The following is a 13,563-nucleotide window of genomic DNA, read 5'->3' as shown; positions in this document are numbered from 1 at the left end:
GCTGGGCCTTTAAAGGGTGACATTTAAGCAAAGACTTGAAGAGATTAATTGAGGGAGGTGTTTTGTTTGTATACTTGACGCAAAATGTTACATTAGTTTCAGGTGTACTACATAGTGATTCAGCAAGTTTATACATTTTTCTTTTTCTTTTTTTTTTTTTTAGTTTATACATTTTTCTATGTTCACTGCAAGCACAGCTACCATCTGTCCCTGTTTCACTATATCACTATTACAGTATCATTGACCATATTATTTAAGCTGTGGCTTTTATTCCTATGACTTATTCATTTCCTAACTAGAAGACTGGATCTCCCACTCCCCTGAACCTATTTTTCCCAACCCCTCAGCCTCCTCCCCTTTGAACATCATCAGTTTGCTCTCTGTATTTATATCTGATTTTGCTTTTTGTCTCTCTATTCATTTTCTTTTTTAGATTCTGCTTATGAGTGAAATCATATGGTATTGGTTTTTCTCAGTGTGACTTATTTCACTTAGTATAATACCCTCTAGTTCCATTCATGTTTTCTCAAATGGCAGGATCTGCTTCTTTCTATGGATGCATAATATTCCATGATATGTACAGATATCACATCTTCCTTATTCATCTACTGATGGACACTTAAGTTGCTTCCATATCTTGGTTATTATAAATAATGCTTCAATAAACACAGGCATGCATATATCTTTTATTTGTTTCTTTTTTTTTTTTTTTTTGGTTTGTTTGTTTTCTTTGGGTAAATACCCAAAGGAAGTTACTGGATCATATGGTAATTTTACTTTTAAATTTTGGAGAAGCACCATAGTATTTTCCATAGTACCTATACCGATTTATATTCCCACTAATGATGTAAAGGGTTCCTTTTTCTGGACATCCTCACTAACACTTGTTATTTCTTTTTTATTTTAGCCATTCTGACAGGTATAAGGTGATATTTCATTGTGGTTTCAATTTGTATTTACCCGATGATTAGTGATGTTGAGCATCTTCTCACGTGTCTGTTGGCCATCTGTATCTTTTTTAGAAAAAATGTCTATTCAGGACCTTCTTATTTTTTAATCAGGTTGTTTTTTGGTGTTGAGTAGTATGAGTTCCTTACATACTTTGGATATTAACCCATTATTGAATACATCATTTACAAATATCTTCTATTCAGTAGGTTGTCTTTTTATTTTGTTGATGCTTTCCTTTGCCATGCAAAAGCTTTTTTTTTTTTTATGTAGTCCAATAATTCCTGTTTGCTTTTGTTTCCTTTGCCTTAGGAGACAAATCTACAAAAATGTTACTACAGCTGATGTCAGAGTAATTGTGTTTCTTCTTTTTATGGTTTCAGGTCTCACATTTAGATCTTGAACCCATTTTGAATTTATTTTTGTGTATGGTTTTAAGATAGCCCAGTTTCATTCTTTTACATGTAGTTGTCCAGTTTTCCCAGTGCCATTTATGAAGAGACCGTCTTTTCCCATTATGTATTCTTGCCTCCTTTGTCATAGAGTAGTTGACCATATATTTGTGGGTTTATTTCTGGGCTGAGGAAGTGTTGGTTTTTTTCCTTGTTGTTTGTTTTTTTAAATGTCCCAGATTGAGCCAAGAGACAAAGAGGCTTTCCAGCAATAATGATGAAGACAATGAGGAAAAGCAGAATAAATAAAAGAATAAGTAGCAAGAGGAAAGGTCAGATAAAGAAATGGGGTGAGAGGCTGGTTTGTATAGGGACTATAATCCACTGTGAGAATTTTGGCTTGTATATACAGAGTAATGGGTGCCCTCTGAGGAGAAGATGACGGGATCTGACATACTGTTGGAGCCTCCTCTGACTGCTGTTTTGATTTTAATAGAATTAATTATTCTTCTGATTTTTTTAAAGAATTGTATATTTTTTTAAAGACCCTATTTACTCATGAGAGACACAGATAGAGAGACAGAGACATAGGCAGAGGGAGAAGGAGGCTCTCTGCAAGGAGCTCAATGTGGGATCCAATCCTGGGACCATGGGATCAGGAGCTGAGCCAAAGGCAGACCCTCAGCCACTGAGCCACCCAGGCACATCTCTATTCCTCTTATTTTAGTGAGGTTCAAATTCTTGGTACATGTTGTATGGGAAATTGCATTAATATAATCATAGTCTTAATACAGTGGTAGTCTGCAAATAAATTACCAGGCTAGCTATTTTAGCTATAGAACAATAAAGGTCTCAGACCATATTATAATGTTCACAACATGCAGTTTATTAAATCAATTTAAAACATGCAGTGATAAGAAGGGAAAAATAAATGAAACAGATTATCATAGGTAGGATAAGATGCAAACATGGAAGAAGGACCACAGTACCTGAAATAGAAGGTACCCAATGTTCTTCGTCCCTGTCCTTAGGAAGCCATTAGTGTTCCATGCCAAATGTGTGGTTTTGAGGACCAGAATTGAGGATGGATAAAGGATGCTCAGCAAACAGAAGATGCCTGAAGCAACATACACTTCTATATTGAGGCAACATAGAAGCAAGTGTGCCTGGCCAATAGTGCTAGCTTACCAATAGCCTTATAAGGAGTGATAGATTTTATTTTCATTTCTTAGTAGAGTATGCATGGGACCATAAGGGCTGTCACCATGAGATAGCCAATTTATCACCTCATGAATATTGAGTGCCTCATCTATAGTAAGTGTATCATGAATATTTGGTGTTTCTGGCTCTTCCATCCCTTTTTATCTTTATTCAGCAAAGGTATTATCTACTTAATTTATCTTTGCTTAACATGTCTCACAGATTACCAATTTATTTTAATCCATGCCTAATATGTTCTTATGGGTTACTAATATACATTATCTTTGCTTAACCTTTTTGGTTGGTTACTAACTTATTTGCACTGAAATGTTTTAAGATTCTGTCCATATTATTTGAGCTACCAACTACTTTTATTGGGTTTTCTTATTTAGTATTATATTAAACCACTGTTTTTTTTTTTTAATTTTTATTTATTTATGATAGTCACAGAGAGAGAGAGAGAGAGAGAGAGGCAGAGACACAGGCAGAGAGAGAAGCAGGCTCCATGCACTGGGAGCCTGACGTGGGATTCGATCCCTGGTCTCCAGGATCGCGCCCTGGGCCAAAGGCAGGTGCCAAACCGCTGCGCCACCCAGGGATCCCAAACCACTGTTTTTTAATTTTATAAACAAGACCTATTTATCTGTCATCAGTAACCTTAAATTTTGTGAAAAAAAAATTCTTTATATTCATTTTTAGATTCTTCACAATTTCTTCTCTTTAAATTCTATGAGATCTGTTGAAACTAGATACCAATCACAAGTATGTCAAACTTAGGGCCAATGGTCTATTAAAAGTCATAATTAGTAAGTTTAATCAGTCTTAGGAAAATGATTTTTGTTTTGAGAGTCTCGAGTTAAGCAGTCTTTTTCTTCAAAGCTGTTGGCTTCTGGACTGAGAGCATGCTGAGAATCTTAAGCCAGCCTCTTGATAGATCTGCATGCTGGCTGTTTGCAGAAATGGCCTACAGATTTTTATTATAGCTCTTTTGCTGTTTCTGCTGCAAAACTGAATTCTGATATGTACTCTAAAGCAAGAGCTTTTATTTATGGGTAGGATAAAAGCAAAAACTAATTTGTTGGTGAAAATATAAATAGGTCTGGTCAGTTAATTATATCAACCCACATTATTATAATGGAGGAGAGTAAAAGCCTCTATTTGTGAATATTCAGTCAATGATTTCCTGAGGTCAGGAGCAATGTGATAAGGAGACTACTGACTAACCTCCAGGGCATTTTGATTTGTACCATAAGAAATGTTATAATCACCGAGAATGACAAGAGCATTTATATTTAGGAAAAAATCAATTTGTTTACAGTGCATGTTACTCTTTAAACACAAACCTAAGTGTGTCTATCTAACCTGACAAGAACTCAGTTGCTAAGACATTTATGGTGATAACATTTACTTCTAAATAATTAACCTAAGGAGAATCAATGTTTTTTTGGCTTTTCAGGGATTTTTTTTTTTTTAATTGATGAGAACAGAAAAACAGTTATAGCACTAATTAAAACCTAGAATATTCAATTCCTCCTTTAGTAAAGTAAGTGAGGCATCTTTTTTTATAGCCCAGTGACTGCATAGGAAATCCAAAGCTAAAGTTAAAATTTTAAATTAAATTTAAAGTTAAAAGTTAAAAATTAAAATTAAAAAAGTTAAAATTTTTATTATTGAGGGCTTAAGACCTAAATAGAAAAAATGATAAAAAAAAAAGAGTTGCTAAACATTTTCTGACATCAGGATATAAATAGAAGTCAATGGGTGTTTGAAGACAATTACTGAAGTATTTGTATAAAATAATTTTAAATAATTTCAATTTTTTTATGATTGAGAGATATCTATAAAAATAATTCAAGATCAGCATACAGCTCCAAAAAACAGTTTGTCAGAATATTAGCTTCTCATGTAGTAAGGAAATTCTCCTTTCCAAAGAGGACAGAAAACTATTTAGAGCAAGCAATATTCAAGGATAAATTATTTTTCTGAATATTTTTTCTTTTCAGAACCTCATTCAACTATGACATCAAACTTACCATCTTAGCTGGAGCTTTCAGAGACTAAATATATTTTCATAGAATTGTTTGTTAATTTTAAAATCTGTGTTTTTAGGAATTGATCAAGATAGAAAGATAAATGGTAACCAAAGAATACCTATTATTTAAGTTAACTTGAAGAGTTCAAGATCACTAAGAATTTATACTGAAATATGGTAATTGATATTAAGACTCAGGGCATTTAGTACATTTTTCAGACAGCATGAGGAAAATAACTGGTTAAGTAGGTGCAGCATTGTTCAGAGTTTACAGAGACAGGTCCTCTTGAAAGATGGCAATTATTAATATTTAGTACAGTTAAACACATTTTATAGTCTCATAAACTTAAAATAATTTATAGAAATACTGTTAAATATTTTGCCACATAAAGCCAGCATATTAAATTTACAAGGCTTAAGTAATTTAGAGGACCTATAGATGCTTGAAAGCAAAAAATTATCAACCAATCTAATTTGTCCAATTTTCATGTAAAATGGGAATAATAGTAAGCTTTTTCCTAATCCAATTTATTTGTTTTAAATTTTTTATTTTTTATTTTATTTATTTATGATAGGCACACAGTGAGAGAGAGAGAGAGGCAGAGATATAGGCAGAGGGAGAAGCAGGCTCCATGCACTGGGAGCCCGACGTGGGATTCGATCCCAGGTCTCCAGGATCCTGCCCTGGGCCAAAGGCAGGCGCTAAAACACTGCGCCACCCAGGGATCCCCTCCAATTTAAAATATTATGTATTTAAAGTCTCTAAATTATATTTAAAACTCTAGACTTGGAATATTACTTTACCTTTAATATTATTCATTGTTTTTCGGCTTCTAATTTAACTAGATAGTGATTGTCAAGACTTTGATCTTCATTTTTTCTATTTAATTGGCTGCTTCTAAGAAGGGTTATGTTTTTTTTCAGTCTTAATAAGGTATAATTGACAAAATTATATACATTTAAGGCATACAACTTGATGTTTTGATGCATGTATATCATTGTGAAATGGTCATAATCAAGATAATTTACGTATCCATCAACTCACAAAGTTACATGTATGTGTGATAAGAACACTTAATATCTATTATCTTACCAAATTTTAAGTATATAATACAGTACCTTTAACTATGTCACCACACTGTACATTAGATCTCCAGAACTTACTCATTTTACATAACTGAGGCTTTGTACCTTTTGAATAATATATCCCTGTTTCCTCCAACCCCCAGCCCCTGGCAACCACTATTCTCCTCTTTGCTGCTGAGTTTGACTATTTGAAATTACACATATAAGTGAGGTCATACAGTATTTGTCTTTCTGTCCGCCTTATTTCACTTAACATAATGTCCTCCAGATTCATCCATGTTGTCACAAATGGCAGGATTTCAAGAAGGTTTCTTTAAAAGTTCAGTGCATTTAAAACATTAGAAATTCAGTTTACCCCTTCCTATTTTTTAAAAAGTTTTGCCTACTTTAAATAAACAGTTATTTCTATAGACTAACATAAGTAAAAATGAAGTTAACCCATTATTATATATATGTGTGTATATATATATATATATATATATATATATATTTTTTTTTTTTTTTTTTTTTACAGAGGCTAATCTTTTTTACCCCCAATTCACAAAAAAATTGAGTTTTAGCCAAATTGCATGTTTGTCACATGAGATTACCTCAGGGACTAAGAAAAAGGGTCACTGGGTTTTGGCAGTCTGAGATGCATGTCTCTGGCAACCCAGTTTAATTGGCTCCAGTAGGTGAGCTCATATAAGCATATCTGCAGACTCATGTGGCCTTTGGTTGAGATCAAAGACCTTTTCACAGAAACCAAAATAAGTTTTTTCTTTTTCTCGCCTCTAATTATGCTGCTATTTTTCTTTCTTGCTAGAAGATTGTGTTTTCTGTCCTTATGAACATCTTCAAACACTGTTGGAGCTTTAAGAACTCCAGATACATCTGGACTTCAAGCAAAATATCAGTTAAACAAGTTTTAAATACTAGGGGAATGACTCTGGGCAAACTTTTCATTTGCTCTATTACTTTGTTAGTTTCTCCTAGCCTTAGAATAAATTCTTTTGAATTCTTATCACTCTTGGGATAAAGAGAAGAAGATTTGAGTTCAGATCCTACTTGGGGAAGGAGTCCTGCTGAATTTTACAAGTTACTATGTAAAAAATACTTGGAAGGCTATAGTTTAGAAAAAGGTGCATGCCACAGGTGAAGTGAACCTTAACAAATTAAAACCCAGACACAGTTCAGCCCAGTAGCTAATTGGATAAAGACAATCAGCCCTAAGTCCAGCTTCCCAGCAAAAAACCAGAAATACATTCTACTAGAAGGTAGCAACATGTGGAACCTATACAATTGTCACATGGCAGTTGGCAATTCAGGTTCTGTACCTGATGAAGTAGCTAGTTTCAGATTTCACTCCCATGATGAACACATAAAAATGGTCAATACATAGAAAACAACTGTTTGGGGGCTTCTGCAGTGAAAGTCACAGAGCTGTGATTATTGGGTGAAGAGAAATACATAGGTAAACCTCACAGAGAAGTAGAGTCAAAGTTGAACTCACCCATGTGTTGAAAGCTGGAGGGGAAAGATTGGAGATTAGCACAGCCAAGCTCCCTAGGGGGCACCACAGAGAACAAGCCCTAAAGTCTTTATATGGCTTTCCCCTGTCTCTGTCTGATTGCTAAGATGTACGTATAGATGGAGAGATTCCAGGAGGCCTGACAGAATGGTCCCTGAGCGCACTCCCTGGAGGTCTGACAAAGCCAAAGAGAAAAGACCGTGGTAAACACCAGGCATGTGAGACTACACGGAGCCCATGCCCTAAGATTTAGGGCCAATCTTCAGAAAAATGCTAAACCTTAAGACTAAGCAGAAAACTAAAATATCTCTACCCTAACAAAGCCTAAAACCAAACCTTGACAAGAATATGATAATTCACTTGAAATTTAACTGCCTGCCACAATAGAACTCAACATATATTAGAGGATGGGTTGACAAAGTATGGCCTATAGTCCAGGTACCCGTTTGGGTAATTAAACTTTAAAGAAGCATAGTCGTGGTTGTGTGTTTATATATTTCCGTAGCTACTTTCACCCTACAACATCAGAGTTAAGTAGCTATCTGTGGCCACAATGGTCCTCAAGCCCAAAATATTTATTTGGCTCTTTAAGAAAAAACTGCCAATTTCTATTTTAGAGGAAGATAATATAATTCAAAGTCTTTGGACAATACAGAATAAAATAAAAAATTACTAGACACTGTCAGGCAATTTGATAATAGAGATAAAATATTAAATATTAGCAAACATATAATCCAGATATTGAAGTAAATGGACAAGAATTTCATAGTAACTATAATTAGCATATTAATGAAAGTAAAATGTTCTACTTAAATAAGAATTTTACTAAATTAAAAAAGAATTAAAAAGTTGTGGTACCTTGAGAATGTTAAGGAATCATATCTAGTACAATTGTGGTAGACTGAGATAGGATTTATTTCTACCACCTTGTACTGTTCTCATTTATATTGAATAGTTGTGAAGCAATATTTCAAATGTCTGGTCTAATAGTATATTAATTGTTATTTTTAAGGTTAAAAGTTCCCTTTCAAGTTTGTAGAGTGGTTTTAGGAATATATTTGGGGGGCAGCCCAGGTGGTTCAGCAGTTTAGCACTGCCTTCAGCCCGGGGCCTGATCCTGAAGACCCGGGATGGAGCCCCATGTCAGGCTCTCTGCATGGAGCCTGCTTCTCCCTCTGCCTGTGTCTCTGACTCTCTCACTCTCTCTCTCTCCCTTTCTTTGTGGCTGTCATGAATAAATAAATAAAATATTAAAAAAAGTATATTTGGGGGTGGGGAATACATGGATATATACTTTATTTAAAACAAATCAATTTTGTCTCAATATGGTATGCATATTTGATTTTACTATAATAATTGATGTATTCATCTTACTCATGCCATATTCAGTTTTTTCTTTTTATATTTTATAGCTGTTTTCTTTGAGTTCCTGAAATACAGGAACAAACTGTTACTTGATTTATATTTATTGATTTGGAAGGGATACCATGTTAATTTTAGTGAATACTCAAGATAGGTGTTTTTCCAAATTTTTCTGTGTGGTTGACTTCTAGTTTCCTAGCATTGTGGTCAGAAAAGGTACATTGTATGATTTCAGTTTTTGGTTTTTTTTTTTTTTTTTTGTATTTGTTGAGGCCTTATTTTATGACCTAATATGTGATCTATTCTGGAGAACATTCCACAAAAACAGGGAGGCTAAAAAACATGCTACTAAATAATGAATGGGTCAACCAGGAATTTAAAGAAGAAATTTTAAAAAATACATGGAAATAGGGTACACTTGGGTGGCTCAGTGGTTGAGCATCTGCCTTTGGTTCAGGTCTTGATCCAGGGTTCCAGGATTGAGTCCTGCATCAGGCTCCCTTCAGGGAGCCTGCTTCTCCCTCTGCCTATGTCTCTGCCTCTTTCTCTGTATCTCTCATGAATAAATAAATAAAGTCTTTTAAAAAATACATGGAAACGAAAGAAAACACAATGGTCCAAAACCTTTGGTATGCAGCAAAAGCAGTCCTAAGAGGGAACTAAATAACAATAGAAGCCTCAAGGAGCAAGAAAAATCTCAAATAAACAACCTCACTCTACACCTAAAGTGGCTAGAAAAAAGAATGACAAATGAAGCCTAAAGCCAGCAGAAGGAAGGAAATAATAAAGATTAGACCACAAATAAGTGACATAAAAATAAAAAAAAAAAGAACAGATGAATGAAAAGAAGAGCTGGTTCTTAGACAAAATTAAGAAAATTGACAAGCTTGTAGCGAGAATTAACAAAAAAAGAAAAGAGAAAGGACTCAAATAAATAAAATCACAAATGAGGAGAAATAACAACCAATACCACAGAAATACAAATAATTATAAGAGGATACTATGAAAAACTGTATGCCAACAATTGGACAACCTTGGAAGAAATAAAGTCCTAGAAGCATATAAACTACCAAAAGAGAAACAGGAAGAAACCTAAAACTTGAACAGACCAATAACAAGCAAAGAAAGTGAATCAGTGATCAAAAACTCCTAGCAGGTGAGGCTAGGTGGCATAGTCAGTTAGGAATCTGACTCTTGGTTTCAGCTCAGGTTGTGATCCTGGGGTTTTGGGATTGAGCCCCACGTTGGGTCCATGCACAATTAGCATGGAGTTTGATTGAAATTCTCTCTCCCATCCCCCTCCCTCTCCCACCCATGAGATCGCTCGCTTTCTCAAATAAATAAATAAAAATTCCTAACAAACAAAAGTCTAGGGCCAGTTGGATTCACAGGTGATTTCCACCAAGCGTTTAAAGAAGAGTTAATAGCTATTCCTCTCAAACTATTCCAAAAAAAGGGGGGGGGGAACTTTGAAATCAATTCCATGAGATCAGCATTACCCTGACACCAAAACCAGATAAAGACTCCACTAAAAAAGAGAACTACAGGTCAATATCTCTGATGAACATGGATGCAAAAACAAAAATACTAGCAATAAAATACTGTCAATAAAATACTAACAAGCCAAATCCAATAATACATGAAAAAAATCATCCACCATAATCAAGTGGGATTTATTCCTGGGTAGCAATGGTGGTTCAATTTTCACATATCAATCATTGTGATAACACCACATTATAAAAAAAAGGATAAGAACCATATGATCATTTCAATAAATGCCAAAAAACACTGACAAAGTACAACATCCATTCATGATAGCAACCCTCAGCAAAGTAGGTTCAGAGGGAACATACCTCAACATAATAAAGGCCATATATGAAAAACCCACAGCTAAAATCATACTTCGTGGGGAAAAAAATGGAGATTTTTTTTCCTATGGTCAGAAACAAGACAAGGCTGTCCATTCTCACCAGTTATTTAACATAGTACTGGAAGTCCTAGCCACAGCAGTCAGACAACAAACAGAAATAAAAGGCATCCAAATTGGCAAGGAAGAAGTGAAACTTTCACTCTACAGACGACATAATACTCTGTACAGAAAACCCAAAGGACTCCACCACAAAACTGCTAGAACTCATAAATGAATTCAGTGAAGTCACAGGATACAAAACCAGCATACAGAGATCTGCTACATTTCTATACACCAATAATGAAGCAGCAGAAAGACAAATTAGGGAATCTATTCCATTTACAGTTGACCAAAACCAGTAAGATACCTAGGACTAAAGCTAAGCCAAGGGCACCTGGGTGGCTCAGTGGTTGAGCGTCTGCCTTTGGCTTAGGTCTTGATCCCAGGGTCCTGGGATCCAGTCACACATCAGGCTCCCCAGAGGCAGCCTGCTTTTCTCTCTGCCTATGTCTCTCCTTCTCTCTCGCTGTCTCTCATGAATAAATAAATAAAATCTTACAAAAAAAAAGCTAAGCGAAGAGGTGAGAGACTTGATCTCTGAAAACTATAAAACACTGATGAAAGAAATGGGAGAGGACATAAAGAAATGGAAAAACAGTCCATGCTCGTGAATTGGAATAACAAATACTGTTAAAAAGTCTACACTACCCAAAGCCATCTACACATTTAAGGCAATCCCTATCAGAATACCAACAGCATGTTTCACAGAGCTACAACAAACAATCCTAAAGTTTGTAAGGAACCACAAATACACCAGAGCAACATTGAAAAAGAAAAACAAAGTGGGAAGCATCATAATTCTGGGCTTCAAGTGATGTTACAAAGCTGTGGTGATCGGCACACTGTGGTACTGGCACAAAAATAGACACATAGATCCTTGGAACAAAAGAGAAAACTCAGAAATAAACCCACAACTATATGGTCTATTAATCTTCAACAAAGCAAGAAAGAATATCCAATGGGGGGAAGAAAACAAGTCTACTCAACAAATGGTATTGGGAAAACTGGACAGAAACATGCAGAAAAATGAAACCAGACCACTTTCTTACACCATACAAAGCAAAAACAACAAAAACAAAACAAACAAAAGGCTCCAAATGGATGAAAGACCTAAAGATGAGACTTGGAACTGTAAAAATCTAGAGGGGAACTAGGCATAACCTTTTTTGACATTGCCCATAGCAACTTCTTTCTAGATAGGTTTCTGGAGGCAAGGGACACGAAAGCAAAAATAAACTTAGGATTTCATCAAGATAAAAAGCTTAGGCACAGTGAAGGAAACAACAGAACAAAAGGGTGACCTATGGATTGGGAAAGATGTTTGCAAATGACATAATTGATAAAGGGTTAGTATCCAAAATCTATAAAGAACTTATCAAACTCAACATCCCCCTAAGAAATAATCCAGTTAAGAAGTGGGCAGAAGACAGGAATAGACATTTTTCCAAAGGAGACATCTGGATGGCTAAGAGACACATGCAAAGATGCTCTACATCACTGATCCTCAGTGAACTACAAATCAAAACTGCCATGAGACATCAGCTCACACCTGTCAGAATGGCTAAAACCAACAACATAAGAAACAATAGGCATTTGTGAGGATGTGGAGAAAGGGCAACCCTCTTGCACTGTTGGTGGGTATGCAAAGTGGTGCAGTCATTCTGGAAAACAGTATGGAGGTTCCTCAAACACTTCAAAGTTGAAAAACCCTAACATCCAGCAATTGCCCTACTATGTACTTACCCAAAGAACACAAAAATACTATTTCAAAGGGATGCATGGACCCCGATGTTTATAGCAGCATTAGCTACAATTCACTCATATATGGAATTTAAGAACAAGAGGGGAGGGGAAGAGAAGGAGGCAACCCGAGAAAGAGACCCTCAACTATAAGGAAGAAACTGATGGTTACCAGAGTGGAGGTGGGTGGTGGGTGAAATGGGTGATGCAGATTAAGCATGGCACTTGCTGTGGTGAGCGCTGGCTGTTGTATGGAAGTGTTGAATCACTTTATTGTACACCTGAAACTAGTGTTACACTGCATGTTAACTAACTGGAATTTAAATAAAAGCTATGTAAAATAAAGTTTAGCTCTTTTCCACATGATTCTTTTGGAAATTTTTGAAGTACTTATGTGTTTTGTTAACTTCTTAGAAATCCTTCATCTCCAGCTTGATACTCAGATGGGATCATACAGTCAGGGCATGTAACGCATGTGTCCCCTCACCGGATCTGTGTGGTTCATATTCCTAAACATACCTTTACTTCCTATTCTTCATGTGTGACTAACCATTTTGACAGGAATCCCCAAGTACCTGAAGAATCACCAAACACTAAGCCATGGACTTAGGTATTTTCAAAGAGAGAGAGAGAGAGAAAAAAAAAAAAGAATTAAAGAAATAATGCATATTTATCATAGGTCTCTTTACTCCGAGATTATTTACAGGATCTGTCAGTCTCACCTTAAAAAAAAAAAAAAAAAAAAAAAAAAAAAAAGATGTTTAGAGAAACATAGTCCCTTTTGAAGGAGAAAGAAATGAGAAGGGGCTTAAAACTTTGGAGAACTTCAATATCCATATTAGAATTTATAATAGCCTGCTAGAAAGTTAAAAGCAATATGTTTAACCTTAATATCTTTTTAGAATTCAAAGTGCATAATTGTTCAGCTGATAAGACAGTTCTGAAGCATAGAGCCAGAGCCTGTGACCTCTCAGGGACACAAAGAAGGGTCACTTTCCTCTGCACCCTGCATAGTTGAGAGTAGAAAACAAGCAAGGAGAGAGCTGAAGCGGTTAACAATCACTGCTACAAATAAGGTGTTTCCGAAAACCTTTGTGGGGAGTACTTGAAGAGCGAGCAGCTCTTGGAGGAGACCTAACTGTTGACACAGCAATGCTGTGATATTCCAGTAGAAATAGCTGTAAATGATGTGCCTGCATCCATGGAAGACTTGCATCCCTCTTCTCTAGTTACCTCATTTATACCTGGAGATTAAAAGATGAGATGGAAATATATACCTTGAGTAAAGGAAATGGTTGAAGGCATAGACTCTAGAGACAAATAG

Source organism: Canis lupus, chromosome 23, assembly GCF_011100685.1.
Source record: "Canis lupus familiaris isolate Mischka breed German Shepherd chromosome 23, alternate assembly UU_Cfam_GSD_1.0, whole genome shotgun sequence".
NCBI classification, from domain to species: Eukaryota; Metazoa; Chordata; class Mammalia; order Carnivora; family Canidae; genus Canis; species Canis lupus.
Note: the sequence above shows the minus strand (reverse complement) of the source record.